This window comes from Neoarius graeffei, chromosome 17 (genome assembly GCF_027579695.1).
Source record: "Neoarius graeffei isolate fNeoGra1 chromosome 17, fNeoGra1.pri, whole genome shotgun sequence".
Classification (NCBI taxonomy): Eukaryota; Metazoa; Chordata; class Actinopteri; order Siluriformes; family Ariidae; genus Neoarius; species Neoarius graeffei.
Window position 1 is genome coordinate 2,473,338 of NC_083585.1, and position 14,343 is coordinate 2,487,680.

Genomic DNA, 14,343 nt, shown 5'->3' on the forward strand with positions numbered 1-14,343 from the left:
AGATTGTTTAACCAAAAACAAAAGTGTTTTTACTGGCAACTTTTGACAGTCAGTGTGTGTTTCAAAACATTGTTTCAGATCCCCTCGAGCAAGACTTGGTTGTCTCATGACTAAAACAAATAGCAGAAATATTGTGACTATTTTCTATTTGCATGTGCAAAAGTTCTGAAGATTCCTAACAACATCCTTAAGTTTAAAAAGTATCCTTTTTGTGGGTTGCTTGGCTCGTTGGTCTAGAGGTATGTGTCTTGCTTTGGGTGCGAGAGGTCCTGGGTTCAAATCCTAGACGAGCCCAGGCTTTACCTTAAAGGGATAGTTCAGGATTTTTGACATGAATCTATATGGTATCCCCGTCAGCAGTGTCAAGCATCCACACTGACTTACCCCCGACAGTGTTCTGTGAGCCTAGATATTGTCCAGTGTTGGTCAGTGCACAAGTAGTTCCGGCAGGTTTCCTGGGGTCTGCAAAGTAACACGTTTTTCTTCTCAAAACAGCTCGTGTTCGAATGAGTGATTTATTAGCATAACAAAACCCTTGTAGTCCAAAAAGTCACACCTTGTAATTGCTTGGGGCTACTTTCTCTCAATAGTGATCAGTGCGCGCTGTCACTGTTAACAGGTGTGTGCGAGCTAGCCAACAACTTTCATTAGTTGTTCGACAGTGTTTAGCAGCGAGCTCAGACCAGACGCAAACGAGCTAGTTAGAGAGCTAGAAGGAGAAGTTCATCAGCTTCTACAGAAATATTCTTTATTTGAAAAAAGAAAGAAAGAAATGGTGCACACTTGCGATTATCCTGGCTGTACCAACAAAGATGAGAGTGGGTCTCCTCACACATTCCATTGATTCCCTGTGACGGACGTAGCACTGAGGCAACTTTGGCTACTTTCTCTGGGCTTCCATGTGGACACCAACCTAACCAAGATGAAAAAACTTCGTGTTTGCAGTGTGCACTTCAGCGAGGACGACTACCTTTCTCCAGGACAGAGAATGAGAAGGGTTTTGAAGATCTCTGCTGTCCCTGCACCCCAGGTAAACAAAATTGTACCAAATATTTTCTATAGCATGCGTGCATAGCCTTCTGGTGATGCACCGTGGGCTATGCAAGTGCAACATACAGTAGATTCATCTATTGGTGTCATATCACCAGTGAAGTTTATAATACATAATATGTACACTGTTTATTACAATCGTCAGAAGCTATGTGGACTGTGGATGGTTTCTAGGTTTCTATGAGAAGTCCATGACTCTAGTCACGGCGTTGGCTAGCATAATGAAGACAAACTAAGCTAGCAGCTACCCTTCTCAGATTCTAGACCGAGGGATGACGGCAGCACCCAGCATATGTTTTATTTTGCGTCTTCCCGAAATAATAATATAATCCTTTGGAAGATTACTCATAGTGCTCCGGTTATCGGTGGGTCAGTTTCTCTTGACTCTGCTGCCGTCCTCGGCTGTAAGGAGATATCCTCCATAGGCTAGAATATGTAAGCTGTATACAAGTTTCTAAGTTATGATGGTCAGTGACCGTGTAATTTTGAAATCAGTCAAAAAATGAAATGAAAAGTCGAAGCTTACGCTTCATGAAATATTCTGACTTTAGCCTAGGTATTGCCTGCTAACAGAGAATGTTTCTTAGTGGACTAGTTGTAAACATATCTGTCAGTCATTAGTGATTATTATTATTGTGGAAACTAAATAATTGCTGATGTTACTGTTATTATGTGTTTATAACATGAATGACATTCTTGTAATCCACAATGCACAAATTGATATTGTTTTTTTGAAAGGTTTGCACTCCTGCTGCAATGGCTGAATCAGCACAGTCTGCAGAAGAAGTCGAAGTCCCAGAAGAAGAGGAGCAATACAGTCTAAGGGAGCAAGCATTCGCTGGACTCCCTCAGTCAACCCCTGTAAAGTCCAGATTTGGCCATGATCAATTGAAGATGGTTCTCACCAGTCCAGCAGAAACAAATGCAAGAACAAAGCCATCTACCTCTGGCACATACCTAGCTTTACCTCCCACCTGGAGAACATCACAGGTAAGCATTTTTTTAAAATATACATGTCTGATTAAAAAGCTAACATATTCACATAGTCAAAGTATTGTGTGACCATGAGGCTCAATGCACACCATACATGAGATCCACAAAAATGCAGTCAGTCACCCAATGTAGGCCCATACTGCACTTTGTACTTTGACATCACTGTATTCTTTTTTGTTATTCATAGACAGCAGACACGAGCTCAGCGGTTGCATCTGAGCCACTTGATGCAAGCATGGCTTCTACAGATGGACCTTGTGACAACGACGACAGCACATTTCTGCCATTGAGTAGTGAATGTACATCCACAAGAACATCTTTCTCAGTCTTGGACAGTGGAGGAGCAGAAAGGAGAGGTGACTGGTCGGAGAGGAAGTGGATAATCAACGAGTCAGCCCTGATGGAACTGTTTGTAACTTGTCACACATGTGGTGTATTCATTATTGAAAAGACAATCACCACCCGTGGATCCAAGATCAAAATAGAATGGACATGTCTCAATAACCATACAGGAGTGTGGCAGTCCTGTCCTGATGTCCGTGGAATACCCGAGAACAACCTGGTGTCCTCAGCAGCCATTATATTAACTGGAACAACACAGAATGAAATTGCAGAATGGGCTGATGTTCTAAATTTACAGCTGCCAAAAAAGACGTCTTACTATTCACTGCAATCAACCTACATGATACCTGTTATTCACAAAGCCTACACAGACATGCAGGACAAAATTTTAGCTGAACTGAAGGACACAGCAGGTGCTGGTGGACACACTGATATCTGTGGTGATGCAAGGTTGATATTACCATTATGGATCATACAGTATATGTGCTCAAATGTCCTCTTACATTACATTACAATTCAAATGAAATCATGTTGTCGACACCCCACAAGTAACTTCCTGTTTGTCATCTACAGATCTGACTCCCCCGGTTACAGTGCCAAGTATACATGCTACAGTTTTATGGATGATGCAACAAAGAAAGTGGTAATGTCAGATCTAATTCAGGTAAAATATAAATAGTATTGCCAAGTAAGTTGAGTCCCATTTTATTTACATATTCTTTATGTAGGTCTCCCTGTATGTCTTTCTGTCTTTCCTGTTACTGTAAACAATGTAGGTTTCGGAGGCTACCAGTTCACCAGCAATGGAGCCTGTTGGTTTCCGGAGGGGTCTAGATCGTCTGCTGGACTCTGGTGTCAGTGTTGATGTTGTTACAACTGACCGGGCTCCATCGATACGGAAGATCATGAGGGAATCCTATCCTGAGCTCAGACATCAATTTGACCCATGGCATGTTGCAAAAGGTGGGATTATTTACGCATTAGGTCTTATAGACAGATGTGTCAAAAGTAAATGTAAAAGTAAAAAAAAGGAACACAGTTTCCTTCCAGCGCAGGTAACTTATCTGAGTAAAAAGTAGACCAGTGTACTTGTCCTACAGTCAGCTGATTCTGCACTGGTTGCATTGAATTGGTATTGGGCCCTTGTTAGGTTTTTAGTGTTTTTCAGTAAGAACAGTCTGTAAGTACAGCTAAGTAATATCTCATCTCATCATCTCTAGCCGCTTTATCCTGTTCTACAGGGTCGCAGGCAAGCTGGAGCCTATCCCAGCTGACTACGGGCGAAAGGCGGGGTACACCCTGGACAAGTTGCCAGGTCATCACAGGGCTGACACATAGACACAGACAACCATTCACACTCACATTCACACCTACGGTCAATTTTAGAGTCACCAGTTAACCTAACCTGCATGTCTTTGGACTGTGGGGGAAACCGGAGCACCCGGAGGAAACCCACGCGGACACGGGGAGAACATGCAAACTTCACACAGAAAGGCCCTCGCCGGCCCCAGGGCTCGAACCCAGGACCTTCTTGCTGTGAGGCGACAGCGCTAACCACTACACCACCGTGTCGCCCTAAGTAATATCATGTGCTACTATTGTAATTACACCATAAAAGTTCTTTTACTTTTGACACCTCTGCTTATATAGAACTGAAATACGTGAAGATGTTGCAGAAGAGTGTATTGTAATGGTGTGACACTTTGCAAAATTATTCATCAGGGCTTGCTTTTTCATTTTCATCTTTTATGCATTATTTAGGTGTGAAGAAGAAGGCAACTGCATTGGTGAGGAAGAAAGAAAACCGGGACCTGCAGCCATGGATCAAGTCTGTGGGCAATCACTTCTGGTGGTCATGCAGCACTTGTGGAGGCGATGAGAAGGTGATAGACATGTAAACTTTTGGCTATGCATAACACATCGAAAGCACACTCTTATATCTTGTCACTCTTAGGAGTACCCAGCAAACATTTTAGATGTATTCAGAATCAGTGTTGATTTCTAACTGGACATGCTGGTATCACAGAAGCATAATTGACTTGGAGTTGCATTGTGTTGATTTCGTGAACGCTTCATTTTTTGGAAGAGTGAATATTCAGAATGTGTTTCCATGGTTGCTATTATTTCTTGAAACTGGGTTGGTTTTTCATTTTCATTACACAAACGCATGTCCAAATGTGTATACTTTGTGGTATACATTTTCTTTGACACATTTGCTAAGCAATGTCTACTTCTCCTCAAATAGGAGCTGAGACACCGGTGGACGTCTATCCTGCATCATGTATGTGGGATTCATCGCTGGGAAGAAGATGGGCAGGAGTACACATGTCGCCACGAAAATATCAGCCAGGAGCAACAACGACGAAAGAAATGGCTTACGAAGGGATGTGCTGCCTGGAACGCTTTGAGAACTGTTGTACTAGACAAGAACCTCTTGAGGGACCTTAGTCAAATGACTTTGTTCAAACATACAGGTCAGTTTGGATAGACTTATGGGCAGAAGGTTGATCACTTGTTTGCCTACATTTTTCCCTACACAACTCTAAGGGAATCATGAGTAATTTAGTGCTACATCTTTACTGGGACAAAGCAGCAGTTTTGTGAATCTAACTAAGTACTTTTTCCTGCAAATGATAGAAAATATTGATCATAATAAAAGTGATAATATGAGGCTCTTCTGTAGATGAATAAAGCTGAAAATGTGTTTTTGTGTCTTTTAGGGGACCTCGAAGTGTTACATAGCTCAATGCTGAAGTACGCAGAGAAGAGGCGCCACTTCACATATGTTTCCATGCAGGCAAGGCTCCAACTCAGCATCATTGACCACAACCACAACGTTGGACGTCAGCATGACCGTACTCAATCTGGTAAGTGTGCAAACAGATGCACACACACACAGCTCCTAAAAGTGATAAAAACATCATTTTGAAAACAGTATATATATATATATATATATATATATATATATATATATATATATATATATATATATAATTGTTTTTCTTCTGAAATGTTACATTTTCAGATAAATGAATTTCATCTTTGTTTGCCTTTATATTTTAGAGTTAGCTATTTGTAATCTCATCATTGCTCTGTCACAGCCTCACAGGCCACACAAATCACCATATTCAGTTTCATATGTAATGGTCATACACCATCCTATCTTGTGTTCCCTCCTCATTCCCAGGACAAGAGAGATACAATGCCATTCACTCAAGGCAGTCAAATCGGTGGGTTGCAAGAAAGCTGTATGAGCCAACAACACAGGAGTTCCGGAAAGACTTGGTGGAGCAGGTCATCCAACGACGGCTTGACACGAATGTGAAGCTCGGAGACCCAGCTTTCCACATCCATCCTCCAGTCACCATACCAGCCAACATTGCCCCAACACCAAAGCCAAACAAGGCTAACTTGGTTTCAGAACATACATCACGTTTTCCCAAGAAACCTGCTGCTGAGAAACATGATTGAGACTGGATATATAGTGTCATAGAAGTTTTTTTATTGACTAATTATATGGATTGTTTTGTAAGACACTTTCAAAAAGTAGAAATTTGAAAAAAAAAGTGAAAAAGTAGAAATTTACAGTAAAGGTTTTGTACTTTTAAAATCTAAAACAATTGCATGGCATCATTTGACTCTTTGAACCCTACATATTGTCCATTTGGTGATGGATATGTTTTTCTTATTAGCGCCACCACACAAGAGGGAAGAGCTCTCCTGTTGCCTGGACCAAGCTTCTCTCCTTTCAGGGCTCATTCCATTATAATGCGATAGGCGACCAGCCTGTACTGTCTGAAATAGAAACACAAAATAAGTTTGTGTACATTTGATATATCAAGTATCTCTATTTGAAAGTACCTTGAGTAAACTGCATAGTTGTGATTATATTGGTATATAAATACATTTTGATTCATTGACAGCACAACAGTTTGTCAGGACATTCTATATTTATGCACCAGCATTTCAGGCTATTGTAGAATTTGAATGCTAATGGATTTTTATTCATCTCTGTTTATTCAGAGAAAATGTCACTTGTAAGTACACTTTGGGCCATAGGGACGTAACCCTCAGGCCTCCCTTGAAATAATATGCATTAGGTAGGCCTAAGCGCTTTAGGATTGAAGGACATTCATGAGCAGAGTGGTATAGAGACAAGGTGATGCTCAGGTTAAAAGCTTTGCTTCAAACATGAAATTGCAACATAAATGACTTGGGGATACACAATAATAATAAAGATATGCGTCACCAATAAAATGTTATGGTATGTATATGATTATCATTAGATTCATTCAATGATTCGTGTTTTGACTGTAGGTTGCAGTAACCTACTGCAGGGCTCAGACTAATAAAATATTACGCCATACAATATAATTGAGCACTTGTACAGTAGGGTAATAACACTCACTCTGCAGACAACTGGCCATCGGGTCCAGCTGGTCTGGGGCGCTTCTTCCAGTTGATTTTCGGGATGTGGAAAAATGTCTCCAGGACACCCGCAGTCAGGAGCACAGGTAAATCCTTATTGTTGGTGATGCAGACAGATGCTGACGCGTCGGCCTCCTCGTCAATCGAAATGTCTTGCATCCGTGGCATAACAAGGTCCCATTCTTGGCAACAGTAGCATTCAACCTCGGTCTGCATTACTTCGCACTTGAAACAAGTACACCACCAATTGTCCGTCACTCGAGGTCTCGCGGCTGTGGCTTCACCTTCCACCTCTCTGCTCACCATCTCTCTCTCTCTCTCTGCCCATTCTACTTCCATCTGTTGAATTTCAGCATCCGTATATTCGGGTTCATAAAGATACCCCCTTGGCTGTGTGCTGAAATCAATGTCTTCGTCGTCGCTGCTGTAGTCAGACATGATGCAGTCAACTTCCCAAGCACTAAACTAAGTGAATGAAACAGATAGCCTAGCTACCTGTCAACTAGCGACTGTAGTGCGCACTGATCACTATTGAGAGAAAGTAGCCCCAAGCAATTACAAGGTGTGACTTTTTGGACTACAAGGGTTTTGTTATGCTAATAAATCACTCATTCGAACATGAGCTGTTTTGAGAAGAAAAACGTGTTACTTTGCAGACCCCAGGAAACCTGCCGGAACTACTTGTGCACTGACCAACACTGGACAATATCTAGGCTCACAGAACACTGTCGGGGGTAAGTCAGTGTGGATGCATGACACTGCTGACGGGGATACCATATAGATTCATGTCAAAAATCCCGAACTATCCCTTTAAGGTGGGGTTGAGAGATACTGATTTCCTCGGAGGCCATCTATCTAAGATATTGTTTAATGCTATGTTAAAATCCCCCCCTAAGATTAAAGAGGCATTAGGATATTTGGTTAACTAGTCAGAATTGTTTTCTTCTAAGGTATCAAAGAGGATAGTATTCTCCATGAAAGAGTAGTATCCATAGATATTAATTATAATAATGTTAATATTATTTATGGCTATTATCATAATAATAAAGTGACCTGAGGAATCTATATTGGTCCCAATAAAATTTCCATTAAAGTTATATTTAAAAATTCCTACTCCAGCTGAATGCTCAGATCTGTGAGCTAACCAAATATCATTTCTGCACTGTGACCTCCAAAAGCTTAAATCACTGGGTGTTGAGTGACATTCTTGAAAGAAAGAAAAATCTGCCTTGTACTTATTTGCAAACTAAAATAATGCCTTATGTTTCGAATTATTTTTAAGACCCCTAGCATTGATAGACAACAAAGATAAAGACATTAAATAATAATATGAAAAAAATTCTGAAAACGAGAGAATTTCAACTTTTTCTTACAACACTTGATGCAAATGAACTCTACAACAGATCAATGAACCTACAGTATAGCCTGAGCAGTAAGGGCAAGTAGGTCAATGCATATACGGTAACTTATCTTCAATAAGTAAAAATTCAACCATTTGGTAGAAATCCAAACACTATTTAACCCTCTCAGAAAAAAAAAGATGACCATATAACTTGAATATAAAAGTAACACTGTAGTATTGGATCAGGTGGGTGGAGCACAGAAGCACGGCAGGCCAGAACTGACTTCTCAATGAACTATTTATTGTTAGCTTTTCAGCCTTTTATCACTTCCCAGCCACGCACGCACGCATGCACGCACACACATATACACACACACACACACACACACACGTGTTCTGGTTGGGGAGAGCTCCCTTTATCTGCTCTCCTCTCCTTTTAAAGGGTGCAGTCACTGGGGAAGACACACAAACACAGGTTAATCCCCATCAGGCGCAATGATTCCACCACTTACCTTCCCTGACTCCGCCCTCCATTCACAGACTGACGCTTGGCCATGCCCCCAAGGCCCGACTCAGGCCGGGGAGCCATCTGGCCTGTAGCCGACTCCCCCCCCCCCCTTGACGGGAGAGGAAATCTGCCACAACCATCTGCACCCCTGGCCTGTGGACCACCTTGAACATAAACAGCTGGAGTGCCAGATACCAATGGGTGATCCATGCATTGGCATCCTTCATGTGGTGGAGCCACTGCAGGGGTGCGTGGTCCGAACAAAGGGTGAAAGGGTGCCCCAGCAGGTAGTAGCAGAGGGTGAGGACCACCCACTTGATGGCGAAGCACTCCTTTTCGATCGTGCTGTACCTGCCCTCGCGGACCGACAGCTTCCGGCTGATGTACAGCACTGTGTGGTCCTCCCCCCCACGTCCTGGGACAGAACAGTCCCCAGCCCTCTGTCTGACGCATCTGTCTGCAAAATAAAGGGGAGAGAAAAGTCAGGGGAGTGTAACAGTGCCCCCCCCCCACAATGCAGCCTTTACCTCCAAGAAAGCCCGCTGGCATTGCTCTGTCCACTGCACCGGATCTGGTGCTACTTTTTAGTGAGATCAGTCAGCGGGCTGGTGACGTCCGAATAATTAGGTATAAACCTATGATAGTAGCCAGCCAGCCCCAGAAACTGTCTCACCCCCTTTTTGGTCTTGGGCCGGCCACAATCACTGTCTTATTAATTTGTATTTATTAATTTAAGTTGTGGGCGGCATGGTGGTTAGTGCTGTTGCCTCACAACAAGAAGATCCAGGTTCGAGCCCCGTGTGTTAGGGTTTTGCTAGGATTCAAACCTGGTTCGCTGGTGTAATAATCCAGCAAACCCCCACTAGGCCACCAGGGGAATGACTCAAGTGCAGAGCCATGAGGCGGAAGTAGAAAAGTATCAAAAGGTTTATTTACAATATTTACAGTCCAAAAAAATATAATCCAAAAAACGCTCAGAAGATGAAGGGAAAAATAAAATATCCAAAAGCTCAAAGTCAAATACAAAAGCCAAAAAACTAGAAACGAAAAGGCAAAAATACCAATGCTCAGAAGATCCAAAAAACAGTAAATACAAAGTCCAAAAAGTCCAAAAAGAAAAGCAAAGTGCAAAACCAAAAAGACAAAGGCAAGGAACATGGAACAGAGGTAACTGGAGCTAAACATAACAGCACAAAGACTCCATGACAAGAGGACTGAACTCAGGGGTATAAATACACAAACTAATTAAGGACAGGGCGGGGCAGGAAACAGGCAATAAGACAAAAACAAAACACAGAACACAGTGGTGACCTCTAGAGGCCCAAAACAAACATGACCAGAAAAGGAAATAACAGTGGCCTCTAGAGGCCAAAACAGTCCCAGTCCTAACAGGACCCCCCCCCCAGGAGCATCTCCTGACGTTCTCAGGACGATCAGGGTGGGCCAAATGGAAGTCCCGACAAAGTTCTTTATCAAGTATGTCCCGAGCTGGGACCCAGCAGCGCTCCTCAGGGCCATAGCCCTCACAGTCCACAAGATATTGGAGGCCCCCGCGAACCCGGCGGGAGTCCAGCAGGCGGTGCACGGTGAACACAGTCTGACCCTGGATGATGCGGGGGGGCTGGGGATTCCTAGGGGCAGGGGCATACGTGGACGTCAGTACGGGCCGCAACAGGGAAACATGGAATGTGGGGTTGATCCTTACTGTATGTGGTAACTGGAGCCGGTAGGAGACAGGGTTAACTCTGTGTACAACCTTGAAGGGACCAATGTAGCGAGGAGCAAGCTTGCGGTTCTCCACCCACAGTGGAAGGTCCTTGGTGCACAGCCAAAACCACTGCCCAGGGTGGAAAGTGTGGGCAGGTCTCCTATGGCAGTTGGCCTGAGTCTGGTTGGTACTGGAGGTCTGGATGAGTGTCCTCCTGACCTTGCTCCAGGTCTTGCGACACCGTCTCACGTAATGGTTGACCGAGGGCACCCCAGCGTCCTCCTCCTAGTCCGGGAACAGAGGTGGCTGGAACCCAAATTGGCACTGGAACGGCGACAGCTTGGTGGCCGATGACTGCAGGGTGTTGTGGGCGTACTCTGCCCATGGCAGCCAGGTGCTCCACGATGTCAGGTTATCCATAGCCAGGCCTCGCAGGGTGGTTTCCAGGTCCTGGTTGAGCCTCTCCATCTGGCCGTTGGACTGGGGGTGGAACCCAGAGGAGAGGCTGGCAGTGGCTCCGATGCTTTTGCAGAAGCCGTGCCATACTCGGGAGGAGAACTGGGGCCCCTGGTCAGAGACGATGTCCTGAGGGAGACCAAAAACTCGGAAGACATGAGTGAACAACAATTTAGCAGTGTCAAGGGCAGAGGGGAGTTTGCACAGAGGAATAAAGCGGCAGGCCTTGGAGAATCTGTCCACTATGACCAATATGACAGTGTTACCTTGAGACTCAGGGAGACCCGTGATGAAGTCGACCACCACATGGGACCAGGGACACTGGGGAATAGGCAGAGGATGCAGGAGACCCTGGGGACGCTGTCGCGGGTTCTTGGTTCTGGTGCAGACCTCACAGGACAGGACGAATGACCTCACTTCCTTCTCCATGTTAGGCCACCAGAAGCGTCTTTTCAGGAAGTCCAGGGTCCTCCGAGCTCCCGGGTGGGCAGTGAGAGGGGAAGAGTGACCCCACTGGAGAACCTTGGCCCGGGCTTGACGAGGGACGTACAGGAGGCCCGATGGCCCCGTCCCAGGATCAGGGTCCCGGCGTTGAGCTTGTCGAACGGTCTCTTCAATACCCCAGTGGACAGGAGCCACAATCCGGGATACAGGGATGATAGGCCCAACTTCACTCTCCCTGTTATTGGGCAAGAACAGCCTGGAGAGCGCGTCCGGTTTGGTGTTCTTAGAGCCCGGGCGGTATGATAGGGTGAAGCTGAAACGGCTGAAAAACAAAGCCCACCTAGCCTGTCGTGGGTTCAGCCTCTTGGCTTGCTGGAGGTACTCCAGGTTCTTATGGTCCGTCCACACCAGGAATGGATGTTGCGCTCCCTCCAGCCAGTGCCTCCACTCCTCAAGGGCTCGTTTGACCACTAGCAGTTCCTGATCCCCCACATCATAGCGGGACTCCGCAGGGCTCAGGCGGTGGAAGAAGTCAGCACAGGGGTGCAGCTTCCCTTCCGAGCGTTGAGAGAGCACCATGCCGACACCACTGTCCAAGGCGTCCACCTCCACGATGAATGGTTGGGAGGTGTCTGGGAGAACCAGAATGGGTGCCATGCAAAAGCAGTGTTTTAGGTCATTAAACGCCTCTTCTGCCTGAGGGGACCAGACAAAGGAGCCACCAGTCCTTTTGGTGAGGTCCGACATGGGTGCAGCAACGAAACTGAAGTTCCTGATGAACTTGCGGTAGAAGTTAGCAAATTCTAAGAACTGCTGAACCTCCTTAACGGACTTGGGAGTAGGCCAGTCCCGGACGGCCAGGGTCTTGGCTGGGTCCCTTTGGAGTTGCCCCATTCGTACGATAAATCCCAGGAAGGAGACCTCGGGGACATGAAACTCGCATTTCTGGGCTTTAGCAAACAGATTATTCTGCAAGAGTCTCTGGAGTCCTTGGTGGACATGGTGGCGGTGTTCCTGTAAGGTCTTGGAGAATATAAGGATGTCGTCAAGGTAGATGAAAACGTATAGATTAATCATATCCCTCAAGACGTCGTTGATAAGGGCCTGAAAAACAGCTGGTGCATTGGTGAGTCCGAAGGGCATCACCTGGTACACGTAGTGCCCTGACGGGGTGTTAAAGGCGGTCTTCCACTCTTCTCCCTGTCGGATACGGATGAGGTGGTATGCGTTCCGTAAGTCCAACTTGGTGAAGATGGTGGCGCCTTGGAGCAGGTCGAATGCTGTGGACATCAGCGGAAGGGGATAGCGGTTGCACACGGTGATCTTGTTCAGGCCCCTATAATCAATACATGGCCAGAGCCCCCCATCCTTCTTGCCGACAAAGAAGAAGCCGGCACCAGTGGGTGAGGTGGAGGGTCGAATGAACCCAGAGGCCAAGGCTTCCTTGATGTACTCCTCCATGCCCTTGCGTTCTGGCTGAAAGAGGGAGAACAGACGGCCCAGAGGAGGAGTAGTCCCAGGGAGCAAGTCGATGGCACAGTCATAAGTGCGGTGCAGAGGAAGAACGGTGGCCCTGCTCTTGCTGAAGACCTCCTTGAGATCCCAGTACTCTGTGGGAACTTGAGATAACTCGGTGAGATCAGGGGGCTCAGCAGGAGACACAGGAGAGCTAGAGAGCAGATAAGAGGCATGGCATGCAGGGCCCCATTCCATAACCTGGCTTGTTACCCAGTCTATGTGAGGGTTGTGGCGAGTAAGCCAAGGAAGGCCTAGAATAACTGGGAACTCTGGTGAATGAATAAGGTGCAGGGATATTTCTTCTTTGTGACCTTGAGACTGGAGAAAGACTGGACAAGTAACTTGGGTGACTCTTCCATCACCTAACGCTTGGCCATTGAGGGCAGACACAGACAGTGGGACTTCAAGAGGCGCAGTCAGGACATTGATGCTTTGGGTGAAGTGGATATCCATAAAGTTTCCAGCCGCTCCTGAGTCTAACAAGGCTTGACAAGAGTGGACGGACTCACCCCAGGAGATGGAGACCGGGATGTAGATTCCTTGGCCAGGGAGTCTGGGAGAGAGGGTAGGCCCCGTCACAACCCTCCCTCGGCTGGACGGGGCGGTCCTTTTCCTGAGAGTTCGGGACATGATGCTCGGAAGTGACCAGGCTTGCCACAGTAGATGCAGCACTTGTCCCTCCTTCTGCGCTCCCTCTCAGATGTGGAGAGGCAAGTACGACCCACTTGCATGGGTTCTGGACAGTCACTGGAGGAGGTAGACGGGCTCCAGGTAGAGGCAGGGAGGCCGGGGAGGCTCAGGACTTGGCAGCGTTCTCTCATCCTGTTGTCCAGATGAGTAGAATGTGAGATCAGTGTTTCGAGGTCACTTGGGCATCCGATAGAAGCCAGACCATCTTTGATGGGGTCAGACAGACAATGGAGCAGTCTCGTTCCATCCACTTACTGCTGCGAGCATCTGGAATGAGATGGCGTAGTCTGTGACGCTTCCCCCTTGCCAGATGGACATGAGCTTTCTGGCTGCGTCTTTACTGATGTCTGCTTGATTGAAGACACGCAGCATCTCCTCAGTAAACAGCTGGAAATCAGAGCACTCAGGTCCCTGTCTCTGCCATATAGCAGTAGCCCAGGCTCGTGCCTTACCAGCTAACAAGGTTATCACAAAGGCAATCTTGCGGCGATCCGTAGTGTAAGTGGTAGGCTGAAGCTCAAAGGTGAGTTGATACTGGGTAAGGAACTCTCAACACTCACTGTGCTTGCCATCATACCTCTGTGGTGCAGGAAGGCTGGGTTCGCAAGGTGAAGAAGGCAGCATGGCAGGAGGCACTGGAGCAGGAGTGGATGGTGGAGCAGGAGCAGAATCAGGCAGAGGAGATGGGGCAGAGAAGTCAGCTGTGCCAGGGTTCTCCCAATCTGCTGAAGCAGTACCTCGTGGTGAGCAAGGGTCTCACATTGGCTTGCGAGAGTCCGTCCATGAGTGTCCATGGTGGATCCGAGGCGTGTTAATGCAGCCATCATTCCCTGAAGGTTGGCCGGGTAGACAGATGAAGAAGCA